The 14,673-nt window shown below is 45.8% G+C and overlaps 1 long non-coding RNA gene across 1 annotated transcript; it reads right to left on the bottom strand.

Annotated features, from left to right (window-relative positions):
- Positions 1 to 6,773: 6,773 nt before the first annotated feature.
- LOC146072507 (uncharacterized) lies at positions 6,774 to 12,801 on the bottom strand. The gene is made up of 3 exons (XR_014473161.1): positions 12,163 to 12,801; positions 9,607 to 9,648; positions 6,774 to 6,819 (listed from the first exon to the last, which is right to left on the bottom strand). It is a non-coding gene; the product is annotated as an uncharacterized LOC146072507 (long non-coding RNA).
- Between the last annotated feature and the right edge of the window lie 1,872 nt (positions 12,802 to 14,673).

Genomic DNA, 14,673 nt, shown 5'->3' with positions numbered 1-14,673 from the left:
TCGGGTGGATACATAAATGCAACTCATTTATATATACAGTTTATTAAGATTGTGTTTCTAGATAATGTATCTGTCAGATATTATATATTCATGCTTGATTTTAATTGTGATATATTGATTATATGGTCTTTATAAGCTTGCAGCAGGGCCCTCCTACCTCCGACTCTGTCTGTTGTTACCCAGTTTGTGCTATCACTGTCTACTATTGTAAAGCGCAACGGAATCTGCTGCGCTATATAAGAAACTGTAAATAAATAAAATAAATAAATTTAATCATACCCGCCTATTTTAGTATTTAGGGCAGGTTATTCTAATAATCAGTATGTATGTGTGTGCAGGAGCGGTATGTGAGTGTGTGTAAGGAGCAGTAGGTGGTGTGTGTGTGTAAGGGGTAGTGAGAGTGTGTGTAAAGGGCAGTTTGTATATTAGGGGGAGTGGGTGCTGTTTGTATAAGAGGCAGTATGTGTGTGGTGTGTGTAAGGGGCAGTATATTCGGCATTTGTGTGTATAAGAGGCAGAATGTGTGAGATGTGTAAGGGGCAGTATGTGTGTGGTGTGTGTAAGGGGCAGTATGTATGGCATTTGTGTATAAGGGGCAGTATTATGGCATTTATGTGTATAAGTGGCTGTATATGTGTGGTGTGTGTAAGGGGCAGAATATTCGGCATTTGTGTGTAAGGGGCAGTATGTGTGTGGTACATTTGAGGGGCAGTATGTTGGTATTTGTGTGTAAGAGGCGGTATGTGTGGTGTGTGTGTGAGGGGCAGTATGTTCGGCATTTGTGTGTATAACGGGGCAGTATGTGTGTGGTGTGTGTAAGGGAGAGTATGTGTGTGGTGTGTGTAAGGGGCAGTATGTACAGCATTTGTGTGTAAGGGGCAGTATTATGGCATTTATACGTATAACGGGCTGTATGTGTGTGTTGTGTGTAAGGGGCAGTATGTTTGGCATTTGTGTGTAAGAGGAAGTATGTGTGGTGTGTGTGTAAGGGGCAGTATGTTTGGCATTTGTGTCTAAGGGGCGGTATGTGTGTGGTGAGTGTGTGAGGGGCAGTATGTTCGGCATTTGTGTATAAGGGGCAATATGTTTGGCATTTGTGTGTAAGAGGCAGTATGTGTGGTGTGTGTAAGGGGCAGTATGTTCGGCATTTGTGTATAAGGGGCAGTACTGTATGTTTGGAATTTGTGTGTAAGAGGCAGTATGTGTGGTGTGTGCAAGGGTCAGTATGTTTGGTATTTGTGTGTATAAGGGGCAGTATGTGTGTGGTGTGTGTAAGGGGCAGTATGTACAGCATTTGTGTGTAAGGGGCAGTATGTGTGTGGTGCCCAGTATGTTCGGAATTTGTGTGTGTAAGGGGCAGTATGTTCGGCATTTGTATGTGTAAGAGGCACACACACATTCTGCACACAGTGTCCCTTACACACTCACACACTTTTTTTTTTTATTTATGTTATTTTGTTTTCTCTTTTTCCAGACACACTTAGCCACCAAGAGGACACTGTTTCTGACACTGGTCCAGACGCTCAGCAATTCACGCCTCCAGGAGGACACCGTGGTCCAGGCACTCAGCAGTCCATGCCTCCAGGAGGACACCGTGGTCCAGGTGACCAGCAGTCCATGCCTCCAGGAGGACACCGTGGTCCAGGCGCTTAGCAGTCCATGCCTCCAAGAGGACACCGTGATCCAGGCGACTAGCAGTCCACGCCTCCAGGAGGACACCACGTTGGTTGGCACAGGCTCTGCTGCTCCCCAGTCTCCCCTGCTCTGCTGCTCCCCAGTCTCCCCTGCTCTCCTGTTCCCAGGCCTCCCCTGCTCTGCTGCTCCCAGGCCTCCCCTGCTCTGCTTCTTCCCAGCCTCTCCTGCTCTGCTTCTCCGACCTCCCCTGTTCTGCTGCTCCGCGGCCTCCCCTGTTCTGCTGCTCCGCGGCCTACCCTGCTCTGCTGCTCCAGGGCCTCCCCATGGGCTCCCAGGGTTCCCCTGCTCTGCTGCTCCCCGGTCTCCCCTCCTCTGCTGCTCCCCTGCTCTGCTGCTCCCCGGTCTCCCCTGCTCTGCTGCTCCCCAGTCTCCCCTTCTCTGCTGTTCCCAGACCTCCCCTTATCTGCTGCTCCCAGGCCTCCTCTGCTCTGCTGCTCCTGGCCTCCCCTTCTCTGCTGCTCCCCGGTCTCCCCTGCTCTGCTGCTCCACGGCCTCCCTTGCTCTGCTGCTCCCAGGCTTCCCCTGCTCTGCTGCTCCCCAGCCTCCCCTGATCTGTTGCTCCCCGGTCTCCCCTGCTCTATTGCTGCCCTGCTTTGCTGCTCCCAGACCTCCCCTGCTCTGTTGCTCCCAGGCCTCCCCTTCGCTGCTGCTCCCCGGCCTCCCCTGCTCTGCTGCTCCGCAGCCCCTCTGGCTTTGCTGCTCCCCGGCCTCCCCTGCTCTGCAGCCCCTCTGCCTTTGCTGCTCCCGGCCACGCTGCACCAGACCCGCTCATTTTGGAAAATGGATTCCCGGGCCACAATTCAGGGTATAATACGCGATGACTGGTGGGAGGCTATTCCACTTATCTACTACTCTTTCTGTGAAGCAATTCTTCCTCAAGTTTCCCTGAATCTTCCTCCCTCTAGTTTCAGTGCATGTCCCTGTGTTCTGTTGCTTCTCTTCCTGTGAAGAATGTCTCCCCCCTGTACCTTGTCATACCCTCCAACATGGCCCATTCCATTAGGTACAAAATGCTCTGTTTCTGGACTTCCTTACCAGTGGCAGTTACAGAGGTGGGGCTGCAGCACAGTCCAATATTCAAAAAGGGGAGCCACACTGGCAGTTGATGTGACCCCCTCTTTGAATTTTGGACTGTACTGGAGTCCAACCTCTGTAACTGCCACTGGCAGGGAAGTCCAGGAACAGAGCATGTTGTACCTAATGGAATGGGTCATGTTGGAGGGTATGCCTTGTTAATACCCTTGATATATTTGAAAGTTTCTATCATGTCCCCCTTTCCCTTCTCTGCTCTAAACTATACATATTAAGATATGTTAGTCTTACCTGGTACGTTTTGTGATGTAGGCCATGCACCATTTTAGTTGCCCTTCTTTGTACAGTCTCTAATGTATTTATATCCTTCTGGAGATGGCCGCCAGAACTGAACACAGTACTCTAGATGAGGTCGTACCAATGACCTATACAGTGGCATTATTACTTCTTTCTTTCTACTGCTGTTTCCTCTCCCTATGCAACCAAGCATCTGACTTGACTTCTTCATTGCTTTGTTACATTGCCTACCTGCCTTTAAGTTGCCTGAAATAGTTACACCTAGATCCCTCTCTTCCTCAGTAGTTTCCATTATAAAGCCATTTAGGTACTTGTGTATTATCACGGCGCCCACTACGCCAAATACATAGAGGGCTATTCTGCGTAGGGAAATCGCATTGCGGATTACGCGGATTACTTTACATGGGTTGCGCGTCCCCTCGCTACGCTCGCCACGCTTCGGGCTCGGTGGCTCGCTGCGCTCGCCACACTAAATGAAATCAACTCCACGCCGACGTGGATAGTAGGGGAATGAAAAGGTTGGACGGACTCTAGCCACTCTTTGGGTTGGCGTGGATTGTGGGCTGGTCATTCAAACATAATTGCATGCTATCCAAGTGTCTGGCATGGCATGGCACCCCATAAAATTGCATGCGATCAAAAAATCGCATGCGATCGCATGTGATTTTTCGGGAGGTGCGATGCCATGCGATGAGATGGCCTGGGGACATGAGCAGTGAATAAATTAACTTTAATAAAATCGCATCGCATGCGATTTTTCGGGAGGTGCGATGAGATGGCCTGGGGACATGAGCAGTGAATAATACCCCTTTCAGACAGAAAAAAAGACCCGGGAATTTCCCTGCTCTTGCCGTGTCGACCCGGGTTTTTCTTCTGTCTGAAAGGGTCAACACGGGTCTAAAGTTCCGGGACTTCGACCCAGGTATTTACCTGGGTTTTTCCCGGGTCTGTATTCCAAAAACCCGGATCGCCGGCTGTCTGAAAGGAAACGACCCGGGTTTTTGGGATTATTACACATTGTTAGGCACTGATTGGCTCTCCTGGTGGGGTGCTGGCTGATTGGTTGTGAGGATAGGCTTCTCTGATTGGCTGGGAGGGCATGGCAATGGAGCTGGCCTCTGAGGTCATTAGGGAGCTGAAAAAAGGATAGCATGGCCCACTGGTAGAAGCAAGAGGTGAGAGCTGCTGGCAGTGAGAGGGAGGAGGATATCGGCAAACAGATGACTGGGACAGTCAAAGATGCCACAGTGTACTCAAACATTGCAAATATACTGACAGCCATGTGAGGTAACATGTACCTTCCAGTATATAAAAACAATAAAACTTGTTTACAACATATCCTTGTGTCATGCCATGGTTAATGAAATGCAGTGAGCAGTCACCACCCACTTTTGATGACCTCATCTCTGTGTGCCTTTAAAACTGTCCTATTCTTATGACACAGAGTTTTACAGGAAAAATCCGGCTTCTGTGTGAAAGGGGTCGACACGTGAAATACCCGGGTTTTTGCTCCTGTGTGAAAGGGGGTCAGCCCCTTGCTGCCTAGTTGTACCCAGGTTTTTGTATCCGGGAAATACCTGGGTTTTTGGGATTTTTCTGTCTGAAAGGGGTATTAATTAACTTTAAAAAAACGCATCGCATTGCATGCCGCTATAATGGCCCATGCAATGCGATTTCCCTACAGTGCCGTACGTAGGGATTCTGGGCGCCGTGATAATACACAAGTACCGCCATTTATACTATATTTAGTCTTTGGATTTTTGAGACCCAAGTGCATGATTTTCCATTTTTTAGCATTAAACTGTAGTTGCCATGCTCTTGACCATTCCTCTAATCTACCTAGATCATCATTCATTTGTTTTACCCCTCCTGGTGTGTCTAACCTGTTGCATACCTTTGTGTCATCTTCAAAAAGGCACATTTTACCCTCAATTCCATTTGCAATATCATCAATAAAAATATTAAAAAGCACTGGTCCAAGTACAGATCCCTGGGGTACTCCACTTGTAACCTTTCCCTCCTTTGACTGTACTCCATTTACTACAACTCTCTTTTTTCTGTCCTGCAACCACGATCTTATCCATTCAACTATCCAGAATCCAATCCTAAACTTTCAAGTTTATTTAACAGTCTGCGATGTGGGACAGTGTCAAAAGACTTACTAAAGTCTAGATAAGCTACATCTACAGCCCCACCTTGATCTATTAGTTTAGTCACCCAGTCAAAAAAGTCAATAAGATTTGTTTGACATGATTTTCCCCCAGTAAACCCATGCTGTTTCGGATCCTGTAAATTGCTGGTTTTGAGATATTCTACAACTCTTTTCCATCAACTTTCCTACTACTGATGTAAGGCTCACTGGTCGATTGTTGCTTACCTCTTCCTTGCTTTTTTACCTCTTCCACTTTTGTGCAGTGGGACTACATTTGCTGTTTTCCAGCTAATGTAGTCCCACTGCAACACATGTGTTGCGGCTGTGTGCTAGTGGCCACGGTGAATAGATTATTCGCCCGGGTGCTCACACACAACAGTGTAGGCAGGGGACGGTGGGCCAGGGGATTCACCCATGGGAACACCCAGCGTTTCATGGGCGTTTCCATGAAAATGCTGGGCGTTTCCATGAGAATTCCTCGATAACCTGGGGGTGGGGGATGGGCAGCGGATGTCAGGGCTCCCGCAGATCTGACACCACAGAGGTGTTTCAGATCTGCGCGTGCTCGTAAAATCATTTGATGGTCGGCAACCATCGAATGATTCTGTCCTTGCACGCAAGGCTGTGAATGTTTTTTATGCAAAACATCCATTCTCATGCCTGTGGGGGATAGCATGTGAGGTGAGGGGGGGGCTGTTGGGCGGCGGCTGGTGTCTGTTGGCCTTGCAATACTGAGAAATGCGCAGCATTGTGAATCAACCAGAATAACCTTACATTTTTAAACTGCAAGTAGCAATAGTAAGTGACCAGATCGTGTAATAATGACATCACTGTTTATTCATAGTAATAACAAAGGCGCAGCAATCAGCAGGAGGCCGTGAAGGTGGTGGCGGGTTCAGGATGATTTGGTGAGAGAGCTGCCGAACTTGTCTATACTGTGGGCATCCAAGCCATGTGCAAATACATGTAATTATTGCTGTCTCCACCAGATGGAAGTATTGAGTAGTGTTTCTGTGGATGGAAATCTGTATACATGGTAAACTCTGGCAAGCAGTTTGCAGGCTTGCATGGCTTCACTCTGGCTGGGCTGCATATAGCACATCAGGTCTGAATGACCCCCACAGTGTGTGTGACTGTGTGTGTGTGTATGTATATATATATATATGCATACATATACATACATATGCATACATATATATACATATGCATACATATACATACATATACATACATATGCATACATACATATATATACATATACATACATATATATACATACATATGCATACATATATATACATATACATACATATGCATACATATACATACATATATATATATACATATATATACATATACATACATATGCATACATATATATACATATACATACATATGCATACATATACATACATATGCATACATATACATACATATGCATACATATATATACATATACATACATATGCATACATATATATACATACATATATATACATATACATACATATGCATACATATATATACATATGCATACATATGCATACATATATATACATATGCATACATATACATACATATGCATACATATATATACATTCACACACATACAGACACACACCTAAAAGTACTGATGGTTGTATCTGCAATTAGAAAGAATGAAGATTTATTAAATGGCACATGCCAAGATACAGTCACTCTAATGCATTTACAGGTTGAAGGGGGGGGGGGGGTAACAGGAAGAGGGCAGGTGGGTAACAGGATGAGGGTAGCGGAGTAACAGGATGTGGGCAGGGGGTAACAGGATATGGGCAGGGGGGTAACAAGATGTGGGCAGGGGGTAAGAGGATGTCGGCAGGGTGGGTAACAGGATGTGGGCAGGGGGGGGTAACAGGATGAGGGTAGGGGAGTAATATGATGAGGCAGGGGGATAACAGGATGAGGGTAACGGAGTAACAGGATGTGGGCAGGGGGGGTAACAGGATGAGGGTAGGGGAGTAATATGATGAGGGTAACGGAGTAACAGGATGTGGGCAGGGGGGTAACAGGATGTGGGCAGGGGAGTAACAGGACGAGGGATGGGGAGTAACAGGATGTGGGCAGGGGTGTAACAGGATGTGGGCAGGGGAATAACAGGATGAGGGATGGGGAGTAACAGGATGTGGGCAGGGGAGTAACAGGATGAGGGTAGCGGAGTAACAGGATGAGGGCAGGGGTAACAGGATGAGGGCAGGGGGTAACAGGATATGGGCAGGGGGGTAAAGGGATGAGGATAGGGGGGTAAAAGACTGTGGGCAGGAGGGTTAACAGGATGAGGGTAGGGGGTAACCCGATGTGGGGAGGGGGGCTTTATAACAGGAAAGATGCTGTAACAAGGGGACTGCATGTTATTGGGTCCTGACACACTGACCCCCATCCCCAGACTGCTCTGCCATTGCATGAACTACACTTCCCCCAGCAGGTGGCGCCCACCACACATCATGTGCCTATTGGGAAATCGCTAGTAATTATGGAATACATTAAATATGGGGATAGGGTGCAGTAACTGTGATGTGTAAGTGCTGTGTATATATATATATATATATATATATAATATATATATATATATATATATATATATATATAAACTCCAATGGAAAGAAAGGCACTCGAGAGGCAGACAACAGTGCAATGAAAGCAAGTATATTGTGTCAAGATTTCAGGGAATTAAACCCCTTCTTCAGGACAAAAACCTGTCCTGAAGTAGGGGTTTAATTCCCCGAAAGCTTGACACAATATACTTGCTTTCATTGCACTGTTGTCTGCCTCTCAAGTCCCATTCTTTCCATTGGAGTTTGCATCTATCTCTGATTGGGCACCGGGGACTGTTGCATCTTTACACAGAGTGCCGGCAGGTTTGGAGGAGTGTATATATATATATATATATATATATATATATATATATATATATATATATATACAGTCCAGACTGTCCGGCACTCAGCTGTTTGTAGGACAACGGCTCCGGTGCTCATCCAAAAGTATAATATATATTTCAAACGGTGGATGTCACTCGGAAATAAAGGTAGAAGCAGACAACTGTCTTAAAGCCAACGTTTCAGGGCTGGTGCCCTTTTATCAAGACTATATATATATATATATAGTGTAAATACATTTTTGGGATATGTCCAGAGCGCTGTCCGTAAATATAAGGATTCTTTTTTCTTCTCTGACTCTCACAAAATCAAATGGGTTATAGGAAAAAAGAGAAGAGATTAATGTGTAGGATTATCACTTTGAAAATCAAAAATAAGTGTTGGATTCACAGGACGTACCACACTCACAATAAAGTGTGTAAAATTAAACTCATAACGATATCTTTATTAATGTGGGAAGCCTTCACCAAGTTCACCAGGTGTTGGAGGAAAATGGAACGTACGTTTTTCACTCACTCAATTAGCATGGGTAAATACATACAGGTTTCTTTTAGTAAGTGTAGAAAAAATTAACAATTTTTTCACATTGAGATTTTCAAACAAATCTGGGTATCTTTAACTCGGAATTTCAAACGACCAGTGATGATGATAAAAAAAACTTTTAATGAACATTCTTTAAAAAAAAAATAAAAAAAATATTTAAAATGGATCACCCTAAATATCCCACTGGGAAACAAAATGAAAGTAAGTGGATGATGTGGACCTTCCGGATAAGTCTCACATGTCAGAGAATCCACCACAAGAAATACCTCAAATTAGTGTCCAGAAAATCAAAAGTCCATATAGGTGCAAGTCCAGATAGCCACCAACGCGCGTTTCGATTTCAAATCTTTATCAAGGCCTTATTGTGATTATTGTGGTACGTCCTGTGAAACCCACATTTATTTTTGATTTTCACAGTGTTAATCCTAAACATTCATCTCTTCTCTTTTTCCCCATAACCCATTTGATTTGGCGAGAAGAAAAAAGAATCCTTTCTCTTATATTTACGGACAGCGCTCTGGACATATCCTAACATTTTATTTGTATTGTCTATTTACTAGTTTTTTGGTTGAACAAGTTCTTTGGATATATTGTAGTTGCTCCTCCTTAGATTGCGCCTTGATTACATTGTGTACATTATTTTGTCTCATATATATATATATATATATATATATATATATATATATATATATATATATAGTTTTGCTATATGTGTAACGTTGGAGGGATCTGGTGTAGTTCTGGTTATTACCCATAAGGGGACTGGGAAGTAATCTGACTCTACAGACCGCGACCCCCATTATTCTGGCTGTCGCTGTGTAATTATCATTCTGACTACATGACATTAATGTAAATCCCCAACTGGCCAGACCTCCATACCTATCCATACAGACAATCTGGGGACGTCCCTGACAGTACTGTGGTGCTGTGGTGACGAGGGCCAGTACCCCTGTGACGCTCCTGTGTACTTACCTCATAAGATATAAGGTTCCACAAAAGAAACGGCTGAAGAATCTGCAATGGGACAGAATGAGCATTTCTATACATCACGTGCCAACATACAGTCACTAAATGGGATGGGATCACTGACCCCCATTCATGCCACCTGGTATAGGTGACATCTCTAGTAATGCCCCAGTCACCACCGCTTCCATGTATCTTAGCCCTCAATATAGGGTAATGCTGGAATGAGATGGGATTATCGGCCCGATTCAGACCTGGGCTGCCAGTTTTCCGAGCCCATCGATCAGGTAAACGCCGCCCTGCTGACCAGACTCCCCCTCCACCCGCTGCTCCAATTTGCATGTGATCGCAGCCAGGCACAGGAGGAGAAAACCATTCATAATCACTCACTATACACAGAACTAAGTAAGCTAGATGTTACTTATTGCTGCAATAGCGATGGGGAGAAGGAAGCCGCTGGCTGGTGACATAAGCGGCCCTCCCTCCCAACCAGCAGAAGGAAGCTGAGGTTACGCCACAAACGCCCGTCACCTGTCAATCAATTTTTGTACAGATAACAATGGCTAGCCAATTGCTGGCTGTGATCGCAAGGACAGCGGTGTGCATCCGCGGTCATACGATAGTCGTCTGTGCTGCGGGATCACCTGATTTCAATGGCTCCCTATTCAATGCTGTCATTAACGACAGCATTGATGCGGGATCACGGCAGAACGGGCCCGACTTCAGAAGCTGTCGGGTCCGTTTGGCCGATAACGGCCGTGGATTGTCGTGATCCAGACCACAAATCGACAATCAACCTCTGTTTTCACGGCCACATTCCCCTTTGCGCCCATCGGCAGGCGGGACATTGAATCCCGTCTATCGTTATGCGGTCGATCTGACCGAAAAACGGGCAGGATCATGGCTGTCGGCGGGGATTGACAGCCGTGATCCCAGATTGCATACCCCCCTTAGACTGAGTTGTCACGTTAATTATCAATGATACTATATCATACGTGAGAGAACTCCGGGTGTACATTCAACAGCAAATAGAGCGAGATAGAAATTAAATTATAGTTCAAAAGTACTATGGTTTGGGGGTGGGACACATAGACTTGACAATTTAAACAAACATGAACAAGAAGCACTGAAAGAATAGAAGGACAACAAGGAACTCATAGTAAAGCCAGCGGACAAGGCAGCATACATCAACGAACACATACAGTATTGCATACTGAAGAATGATCCCACTCAACAATACAAACAAGAACTACAGACACTCTTACACAAAGGATTATACTTAGGGATAATCAACAAACAAGAATATTATTTCTTACACCCACACCACCCAGTATTTCCAGTCATTTTACTACCTACCAAAGATACACAAGAACCCAACCCACAGGCAAACCAATCATTTCAGGCATCTACTCTCTTATTTCAAACTTAGCTCAATACATACTGTAGATCAATTCTTGCAACCTTTAGTCAGCCAACAACCATCACACTTAAAAGATACAACACATACACTACTGACCCTTCAAGACATCAACTGGCAAGATGACATGTGGCTAGTCACTAGCGATGTGACCTCGCTATACACAGTCATCAAACACACACAGGGTATAGAAAGTGTAGCACACTTTCTAAGGAAAGACACCACAATACACCCGACACAAATAGAATTCATTACAAAAGCTATCAACTTCATTCTTACACATCATTTTACATGGTGCGACAACAATTATTATTTAAAGTGAACAGGCACCGCCATAGGGACCAGATTTCCCTCCAAGTTATGCTAATCTATTTTTGAGCAAATGGGAGGAGAAAGCAATTTGGAACTGGACATGAATTCATTAAGGCGAATCTGGTCCTCTGGCAAGGTACATAGGCGACATACTTTTGATAATTAACGTGAAAACTCTGTCTTATTCTTTCAGGGGTAGATTTATTATAGCGGCGCTAAGAGACGCTCCCTGCTTCACCTCATTAGCGAGGCGAAGCAGAAGGGGACACTGACAAGATCTACTAAGATCTTGCCGCCGAAGCGGGGGAGCGCTAACTCCCCCCTCCGGCGATGTCCCCTCCAGCTGACAGCGCGTCAGTTAACATTGACGCGCTGTCTCCTTCCCCCCGTCCGGCTGGACTGCGCATGCGCGGGATCTCGCTACTCACGCGAGAGCCCAGCGCAGCTCAGCGCCAGCAGCAGGGACAGCGCTGTCCCTGCTGTAGGTATAGGACATCGCCGCCTGCAGCTGTCAAAGTCGATAGCTGCAGGCGGCGGAACGGTCAGCGATGCTGACCGTTCATAAATCAGGCAGGAGGCAGGGGCGCAGTACGAAATATCGTAGCTGCACTATGCCTCCTGCCCCACACCGCCGCTGATAAAGTACCCGGCCAGCAGGTGTGATAGATCAGGGGAAGCGCTATCCCCTGCCTTAAGGCACGGGGATAGCGCATATTCCCCTGATCGACATATAATAAATCTCCCCCTCAACACCTTACACTCTGAGCATTTAAATAAATATAGGCAGCACTCATGTCAATTTACTAAACATTGTACAATATCCGGTTACTACTCACTTGGGGAATTTCTTCCTCCACCATTCCCTGCTGAACCTCACTGATTTACTAAAAAAAAAAGAACAGAGATTAAATTATAGGACTGTGCAATGGAAGGGACTGTATATACCATGGGCTGTATATACAGGGGTACACATGACTAATACCTGGTGAGGGTGTTACTGGGTGTAAGCACATACTGGTGTGTATGACATTCCCGCTACAAGGTATCAGCCCCTTCCCATCATATATGGAGACAGGGCTACGTGATGATACGTGTCAGATCTGTTAGACAGACACATAACAGCTACTTATATAATGGGACCGTTGTCTGGGTCCTTCCACCATTCACTGTTAGAATAATAACAATAATTAGAAAGTGTAAGTGATACACAAAGCTCAGCAGCGCAGTAGTGTGATCCACACAACATGACACTACCGCACTATACACAATATACACATTCTCTACAGATCTGACCCTGAAATGTAAAAATGTAAAACCAGTAGTGTTTCTTTTACATGATCAGAACCAAGATCAGCAGGGAATCAGCAGCTGGTAAATGCCGCTGCTTAGTAATTCTATCCCATGGTCTGAAATCAGCCTGTGTGATTGATCTAGGTCAGGAGACATCCCTGGGTGGACCCACAAAAAGCAGTCAGTATTTACCCTGCACAGAAACAAAATAACTCACCCAAATCTAACTCTCTCCGCACATGTTACACCTGCCCCCTCCCCCTGCAGTCAGCGGCGTAACTATAATTTGGGAGCCCTCCCCCCCCCGCCAATAATAAATCACGCCCCCCCCTCCACCACCCCGGCCGCTCATGCCCCCCCATCCCTTGCATATTTACCTGTATTCGCTGCGCTGGTCCCGGCTCCCCTCCTGGCTTCATTCTGATGCTAAACACGGACCATCACAAAATGGCCGCCCCCATACAGCAGACAGTTTCATAGAACTGTTTGCTATATGGGGGCAGACATTTTATGATAGCCCGTCGAAATGGCATCAGAATGAAGCCAGGGGAGCCGGGACCACCGCAGCGAACATAGGTAAAGCTGCGGGGGATGGGGCATTATAATAGCACCGCAGCCCCCCGGCGCCCGCACTTACCCAGCGCCTCCCCGCGACCGCGGGGGCTGCGGTGCTGTAGCTACGCCACTGCCTGCAGTGCAGCATGGTTTTGTCCATTAGAGAGAATTGACTTTTGCAAGTTAATTTTCTTCTATACTGAAATTGCTGCTGTCACAGGTCCTGGTAACGTCGTCATGGCTGTATTCTCTCTTGTGTATGAGAGATGAGTACATTATGTACAAATAGGGTAATGGGCCATTAGCATTACTACTGTCACAGTGACTATGCTGTTCTGCGCTCTGTATACTGCCATGGGGTGTCAGTATATACAGCTGTACACCCGGGATCCAATGGGATGCATGTATATTATCTACGCTCCATAATACAGCCAATCATATACCTACCGATCATCTTCTGGCCAGTTGTTAATGGTCAGTAGCCTATAACAGATCCAGTAAAAGAAAAGAAGTGACAGTTAGGAGCTGATCCCTGCAATACGTTTAATAATTATTGTATGTTATATAAGTACATTTTTGCTGGCTAGGAATAGTTAATGTGATGATTAGATTATCGGAGAACCACGAATGCGCAAGCCCTCCGCGCGGCCACAGATGGTGATGGCCTGCAATCGCAGGCTGTAATGCTGGCTAATTAAAAGCCAGTGTAAATGTGTGGGCCTCACTCTAACGTTCTCTTGATGTGACGCCCGAAAAAGAAGGCGGTCCTGGCCGTTGGGAGAGACGGCTGCTGACATCATCAGCCCCGATCTTCCTACGGCCATCGAAGTGCCGAGTAAGTACTGACTTACCCCGCGCTGCACACGGAGAGGGGAAATCCATTCAACGGTGAGTGGATTTCTCCCCCTCTTTGGACAGGTATGAATCAGCTCCATTGTATTCAGGACAGCCGATGACAACTGATGAAAGGTCACCTAACGATATTAGGTGGAGGCCCGGTTCTACCAGACAAATATTGTCCAAGTAATAAAGTGATATAATTACCTCCCAGCTTCTTTCTCTGTTGGTGAAACCTCTGAGAAATAAAATGAGGATATTAGATGGTAAAACAACAACAATTTGCATATAATAAAAGGTAATTAGTAACATCTCAGGACGTACCTGGTATGGGCTTCAGCACCTGCTGCAGAGGGGAAAACGAAGATTATTAGACAATATAACCCATTACGTGTGTGTTATACATGTCACCATTCTTGCGCGTATACATAGGGGTGCATTTGGGGGAAGCGACGGGACAGGAGAGAATGCAGAAGCGATCGGAGATTCCTGCTGGGGTCCCTCCTACATCCATTTAGGGGATACATAAAATATTCTGCAAATAAATGGGTCCCATAGAGATATATATAAGAAATGTAAATAACTTACAAGACGCTTCCGGCCTTTATATCCAATCACCCAGTTCTTTCTGGGGGTTTTGCGAGCAAATTCCCTAGAAACAGAAT

This window comes from Crinia signifera, chromosome 4 (genome assembly GCF_055691185.1).
Source record: "Crinia signifera chromosome 4, ASM5569118v1, whole genome shotgun sequence".
Taxonomy (NCBI): Eukaryota; Metazoa; Chordata; class Amphibia; order Anura; family Myobatrachidae; genus Crinia; species Crinia signifera.
This window is presented reverse-complemented; position numbering and strand designations above follow the sequence as displayed.